Below are 6,901 nucleotides of genomic sequence, written 5' to 3'. Positions count from 1 at the left end.
ATAATGTTTTCCTTTGTGGGATTTCAATCTTGCTTTGGTTTGATCCATCCTTGCTATCTTTCTATCCTTCCCTGTTGGAATGAGGTTTACTCTGTGTCATGATAACTTAGAAGAATGAAACCAGCTTTTAAAATTATACAGAGGTTCACTGTTAAGAGTTTGTCATGATTATCAGGAGAGACTTTAGACTTGGACTTTTTTCCTGTCCAGACAGGTTTGAACTCAGTCTTCTGCTGGGTAGGCAGTCATTCTTATTGCTGAACCACACCTCCAGCTCAATTTCGACTATTGAACAACACTGGAATAGTTACAATTTAAGGACTCTTCAAGATGTACTAAGTACATTTTATATTATGAGATGGCCACGAGACTTTGGGAGCTGGGAACAGAATGTTACAGATTGAACATAAAATACTCCCCACAATATGTTGAAGACTTGGTTCCCAAGAAGAGGAGCTGTTTTGGGAGTGGTGGAAATGTAACAAGGTGAGGCCTAGATGAAGTAGATTATTGAGGGCTTGCATTTGAAGGGTGTCTGGTGCTGGTCTTCCCTTCTTCTCCTTCTTTCCCTCTCTGCTTCCTCTCCTTCTCCTTTCTGTCCCTCAATTCCTTCTCTCTCTCTTCTTTCTGTTTCCTGGCTAGCATGAAGTGAGCTATTTTGCTCTTCCATGCCCTTCTGCCATGATATCATGATGCCTTGTGTTACTGTAGCCAAGAAAAAAAAGAAAGAAATTAACTGACAATGAACTAACACTTGACCAACTATGAACTACAGTAAGTCTTTTCTACTTTTAACTTGTTTCTTTTGTATATTTGTGACAGTGATGAAATTTCTAACTAATATATAGTGCAACTACTCAAAGTCAATTTTGGTTTTAGGTTTGACCACATGATGGAATTCATGACAATGCATATGTTCTCTTAGTAGAGAACATTTAATCAGACCTTTCAGAGATAATCCTCCCCCAATCTGCACTTACAAAATCAGTTGATGGTTCTTAGGAAAGAAACAATTGTCCAGTGGGAAGAAGAGACACTCACTGTGCAGGCTTCAGTTCCACCAGAACTTCTGATTCTCTTCAATACACTGTGTGCCTGGAGTCAAGTGAACCACAAAGCTCTTTTGAACTGGGATTATTTCCTGAATCAACCTATCATGTATGAAAATAACAAGGACTCAAACGGTTTTTCTTTCTTGCGATTGCTTCTAACATATTTATAAGATGATTTCTTTGTTGTTTTGTATGTTCGTCCCACAAGGTATATAACCCCTGTTTTCACTGTATTTAATGTTGGTATAATTTGGGGAGGGGAAGAGAAAAAACAAATTGTTTAAATAGGGATACAGGTGGACCCATTGCAACAATGAGATGCATAAGTCTTTATGTCGAGAAACAAACTTCAAAACTTTGGTGTGGGGGGAGGGGGAGGGAGATAGGAAGGGATGAAGGGGGAAACAGGAGGAGGCAACAATGCTTGATAAGAAATGTACTCATTATCTTGCCCATGTAATTGTAACCCCTCTGTACAGTATTTTCACAATAAAAAAAAGCAAGAAAGAAAAGAAAATACATTTTCATTGAAGTATCTAAAATGTGGGCCAAAGAAATATTTGTAATTAACAGAAAAAACAAAATAAAAGAGGCCACATTGAGATGCTGTCCTGGGTCATCTAAACTTATGTAAAGTACATGTTATAATGTTCAATGATAAATAGGACAAACATATTTCTCAGAATGCATCCGGTTAAATGACACATAATTTTATTCTCTTCCTTCAGAGAAGGAATAATGAACTTCCCCATGTCCTTCAAATTCTCATCAAACATGGCATAATTAAGTGCTCACAAAGTCCTTGAAATCAATTAAAAATAAGACATAATTGAATTAATTCTTTGCGTATTACCTAGTGAAGGCGCTTTGTTAAGCATTCTATCCTATCCTCTTGTTTCATCCCAGAAACTTACCTCCATGTCAACCTTATTACTTAGGATGAAATGTTTTTAACAGCCCCTCTGTATACAAGCTTGAACTCTAATCTGTGCTGATTCCAAGAAGCATGCATACTCTTCACTTTTGGTTGTTGTTGGTCATGGGGCTTGAACCCTGAGCTTTTCTGCTCAAGGCTAGTGTTCTACCACTTCCACCCCAATCTATCCTGATACCTACCAAGTTATAGGAGACAGAGAAACAGCAAAGTTTCTATTCTCCTAAGAGTAGAGGACTTGAATCATGGTGAATCATTACCATAACAATCAAAAAGACTACGTCAACTCAGTATGAGTCTAATGTTAGTGACTGGATAAAGAGAACTCACCAATAAAGACTCTAGCTAACCCACACTCCTTCACACACATTAGTAGAGATTTGAGAATACTGAATTGATTTGGTCCGACATGAATAAATAAAACAGAAGACTAAGTCTACATCCTTTAATATGGCACAGGTGGAGCCCTCACAATCCTTTCAGCCCCAACTTTCTGGCTCCATTGTATGTAATATTTCTCTTAGACTAAACCAACAAAACTTTCCTCTCTATATCTCAGAAAGATATCAAATCCAAGAGTGGAAAATAGTTGTACTCTTTCCTTACTGAGTATATGTTTCTTTGCCTAATTTTCAAATTTCAATAAATGTAATGACTCCAAATTAGTTGGAAAAGACAGAAATATGAATATCATTCTGAAACATTTCTTGTTCTCATTAATTAATTTTCCTATGTCTTTGTATTCAGCTATCATCTCAATTCCTTCTTGGGCTCCCTCATGATTTGGTGAGAGTGTTAAAGTAGCAACTGCTCTCCTTACCCTTACTTTAATTATCCTTTTAAAGTATTGCACTTCATCTTAGTAAAAATTTCCACTGTTTCGTCCTTTCTTTCAAATAACATACACTCTTCAACATGTCAGAGTAAAGCCTCATTTGCACCAGTCTCCATCCTATTCACCACCTACAGCAAGCCACAGACACCATTTCCTTTCCATAACACACGCCAAGTCCTATCTTCTCCCCTAGCCCCAGCCAAAGCACCTCACCAACTCCAACATGACCTATGTAAGTTCAAGTTCAACTATTTCAAAATTTAGTTGAAGCCTCACCTCATAAGAAGTCTTATCCAAAAGCCCAACTGATTCAAAAATGCTCACTGCTAGAGGATCTCACAGGCTTATCCTGAGCTTTAAGAGAAGAGAGGGTTTGGCAGGGCATCAAAACTGAGAAGAAAATTAGTTTTAAAACATTTGATTTAAAATAATTTTTAAGAGCAATGAAATATTTACTGAAATATTTATTGGTTTCATTACACTAATTTTACAACTTAATGTTATTTTGTGTTTAATGACAAAGGAATACAACATAGTCTTTAGTATACTCTAGGCCACCAGGGTCCTCAAGACAAGACCAGAAGATCATAGAGGTTAGACAGCTCCACATAACAATTTTCAGGGGCAAGGGTTTTAGTCTGGTACAACCCAGCAGATGGTCCTAATTCCAGTGTGTTCTGCCCACATTAAACTGTGAGCAATAGCCTGCCTCTTCCCTTATGACAGTATTTGAATAGTAACAAAATCTTATAAGCAGCCTATTTAGTAGCACATACTATATTGTTATCCAATAGATCATGGGGTCCTTTTTTCCCATTTAAAAATAAAAGTCTAAACTGAGACATATGCTAAACTATAGCCAAAGTTGTAATGAATTCTTATGACACAAATTATATTATGCATAATATAAACATCTGTATTTAAGAAAGATAATGGTTTAGCTCCAGGAAATAATAGTTAAGCTCTGATGACTTAAGCAAATGTTTTACAATTAATGGAAATAAAAATTATATATTATTACAGTTAAGGGATTCTGGGAGAATGGGACAGGAGGTAACTCATACCAATGGACTCGATGTACTAGAGAAAATTAAAGCTTCTGTAATACAGACTCTCCCAAAGAGGGAAACTACAAAAAGATCAAGCTTCTTGAAGTTCAAAGACATTAAAGTCTACTATTTAAGCCCCATTTCGTATGTAGTTACTAGCATGGCCATTTCTTACCTTCAACAGAGTCAATTCACCTCTTAAAAAGAAGTATTTAATGGCAAGTTTTGGGCCTTGTGTCTTGGATAGCAGATCACAGAGATCCAAAGCCCTTAAGACACTGTATCACTAGTTCTTACTAAGTCGTAATTAACTTCATTGGGAGTTACATGATAGCAGCTTAGAATAGAACTTGGCTGAACATTTTTAGTATTCTTCCACTCAGTAATTACTACTTCAGTGGGACTCTCAAGTAAGAAACTGAGGGCAGAATTTGGCCCACAAAGAGAATCGCATCAAGTAACTGGCCCGATTTATAATGCCAATAAAGAGTGCATTAAAATCTTCCATGAACTATCCCCATTAGGGCGCTGATTTCATCATGAATGTAAATTCAACCAAAATGACTACTCAGTCTCTTTACTAAGTCTCCGTGAAGAGCAAAGTGTAGGGGGAATATGACTAGCTAGTGGCTCTACGACCAACTTTAACCACCCTAGAAGACCAATTATGTAAAAAACTGTGTAAGGCTAGATGCTGTCAGACAGTTAAACCACATAATAAATTCTTGTTAATGCAAAAAAAGGTAGCCATCACAGCACTAGTCTATCTAAAGAATAAGATTTAGATCACTAAGTTTTGGGCTTGTGCATCAAAATGAAAAGCCAAGACTAGGTTCTGGGTGCTAGCTCTAATGATAGCTATGCATTATAAAACTTCAAATCATACAATATGTGTTTCTTCACTACCATAAATTGTGGAACATAGCATTCCCTGAAACTCAACCATAATCCTCTTCAGAAGTGTTTATAATGTACATGACTTAATTTTAATCATAAAAATGAAGACTCCCCTCCCCACTTTGGCTTACTTGCTTTAAATTATAGTATTTCCTTGGAAGTTAATTTTAGGGTATTGTCAATTTGATATTTGAATTTAAAGGACACTGACAAATCAAAAAAAATGAATGCATAATATACGAAGATAATATTTTTAAACTACATTCTTATCTTTGCTAGCAATATTCCCCTCAGTAATTCTAAGACTCTAGAGAAAATAACTAATAGCATTTGCTGGGAGCCAATCCACAATCTCCTTGATGTAGACTCTTGGCCAGACTTTCAGTGGAAGGCTGTTCATACTATTTCTCCAACCAGCTTGTAGTTGACACTTCCCCATCCTAAAGTTTTCATCTGCATCACCACCAGCCCATTCTCCAGCTGCCCTACTTCTCAATATCCACAGCACTAGAAACAAAAGAAATGTCCTACCAAGTAAGGCAGATTGTTCTCCCATCGGCTAACCCACCCATCAATGCACCATGTTTGTTAACATTCTGAAAGACATTTGTGCAGAGAACAAATTGACAAAACTCATGTTTATATCAGAAATTTCAGAAACGGCAGGAGATTTATTCGTGGAATCTTAACACCCATTCAGACTGTCATAAAACACAAAGGACCAGATTCAATAAAAACTCTGTCCAACTTACACAACACTTAAGTCTGTGTGAGCCTTCAAAACAAAATCAATTTTTCCAGTTTTGCAAAGGGCTGTTCAGATTTTCATAGCATGGAAGCCAGCTGGGATATTTCCTAACTTATCCCCAAAATTAGTTTCAAAAGTAGTTTTAAGTACCACATTTGATCAGGAAGGAAAAAAAAGATTGCATCTCTATCTCGTTTCTCTCTCTCTCTTTGTGTCTCTCTTTCTTTCTTTCCTTTTTTAAAACCATATTTCAGAGTACATTGCATGAAGAACAAACAACAGAACTGCAGCATATGTCTCATGCAGTTAAAAGCTTCAAAACTGGCCTGTAAAACAGAATTCTTTGGTACACAGTGAAAAAATATTTTTTCATTCCATAATCCATACTGCAGTAAACTTGGGTATAATCATTTTTTTTAAGTTGCTGTGTCCACAGACAGCTGTTCTTCATACATACTGGGAATGTTTCCTTTACATTCCTAAGGACATAAGAGTTTGACACCAAGCCAATACCTTTAGAAATGGTGAAAGATAAACACACCCCATACTGATGCCTTTACTCTCCCAACAAACTTTCTCCCACCACTAAAATGTTAGAACTTTTACCCCACAGCGCACATTCTGAGATTAGTCCAATAACTAATGTTCTGTCCAAGTAAAATACATTTTGTCATAGCTTGAAAATGTTACCTTTCACAGAAGTATAGTATTTCTGACCAGCAGGGAACATATGTCAACATTATCTATTATTACCCAATGTCAGGACCAAAAAGGGAAGGTGGGTGGTGGATGTTAATAACGACTTAAGCGATTTCTAAAAGAGGCATTTGAGAAGTACAAAGCCAGAAGTTTCCAATGTTTTGTCTTATTTTCGCTGTGTCAGCAACCTGCCCCCCACCCCCAGCACCCGCCCATCTAAGAACAAACCTAATGCTGCCTCTGACCCAAAGCCTAGTTCTCTTTTCAATTTTAGCCAATGCTTTGCTAAGCTGGAAAGTTTGAAAAAATACCCTAGAAAACTTCTCCACCAGAAAATGAAAAACAAAAACTTATGACCAGCAGTGATGAAAGCAACTCCCACTCACTAAGAAAAAGATTTTCAATCATAGAGTATACAGCTTTTGAATTTGAACATTTATTTTCATTTTTCAGGCTACTTGTCTGCTGTTTAGATCTAAGGGATTGGGTTTCTCACTAGACATTGGTGGAATTATAGAAAATACTGGTAAGGGAGTACAACTATACTTAAGTAGATTTCCCAAAGGTAAGCAGAAAACATTCCACTTGTGCACACAAGCAAGCCGGAGACTATCTTTAGTTGAATATGGGTTTCTCCTTCAGGACAGGAAAGCCATGTTGCACAATTGTATGGCGGAAAGGTTGGGT

At 36.9% G+C, this 6,901-nt stretch overlaps 1 long non-coding RNA gene across 1 annotated transcript; it reads right to left on the bottom strand.

The window, feature by feature from the left end:
• Positions 1-206: 206 nt before the first annotated feature.
• LOC122110841 lies at positions 207-6,253 on the bottom strand. Its single transcript, XR_006147920.1, has 3 exons — positions 6,206-6,253; positions 1,042-1,151; positions 207-705 (listed from the first exon to the last, which is right to left on the bottom strand). It is a non-coding gene; the product is annotated as an uncharacterized LOC122110841 (long non-coding RNA).
• Between the last annotated feature and the right edge of the window lie 648 nt (positions 6,254-6,901).

Source organism: Dipodomys spectabilis, unplaced genomic scaffold (genome assembly GCF_019054845.1).
Source record: "Dipodomys spectabilis isolate Male_0828 unplaced genomic scaffold, ASM1905484v1 ptg000081l, whole genome shotgun sequence".
Taxonomy (NCBI): domain Eukaryota; kingdom Metazoa; phylum Chordata; class Mammalia; order Rodentia; family Heteromyidae; genus Dipodomys; species Dipodomys spectabilis.
The sequence above is the reverse complement of the archived record's forward strand: the minus strand, read 5'-3'. Positions and strand labels throughout refer to the sequence as shown.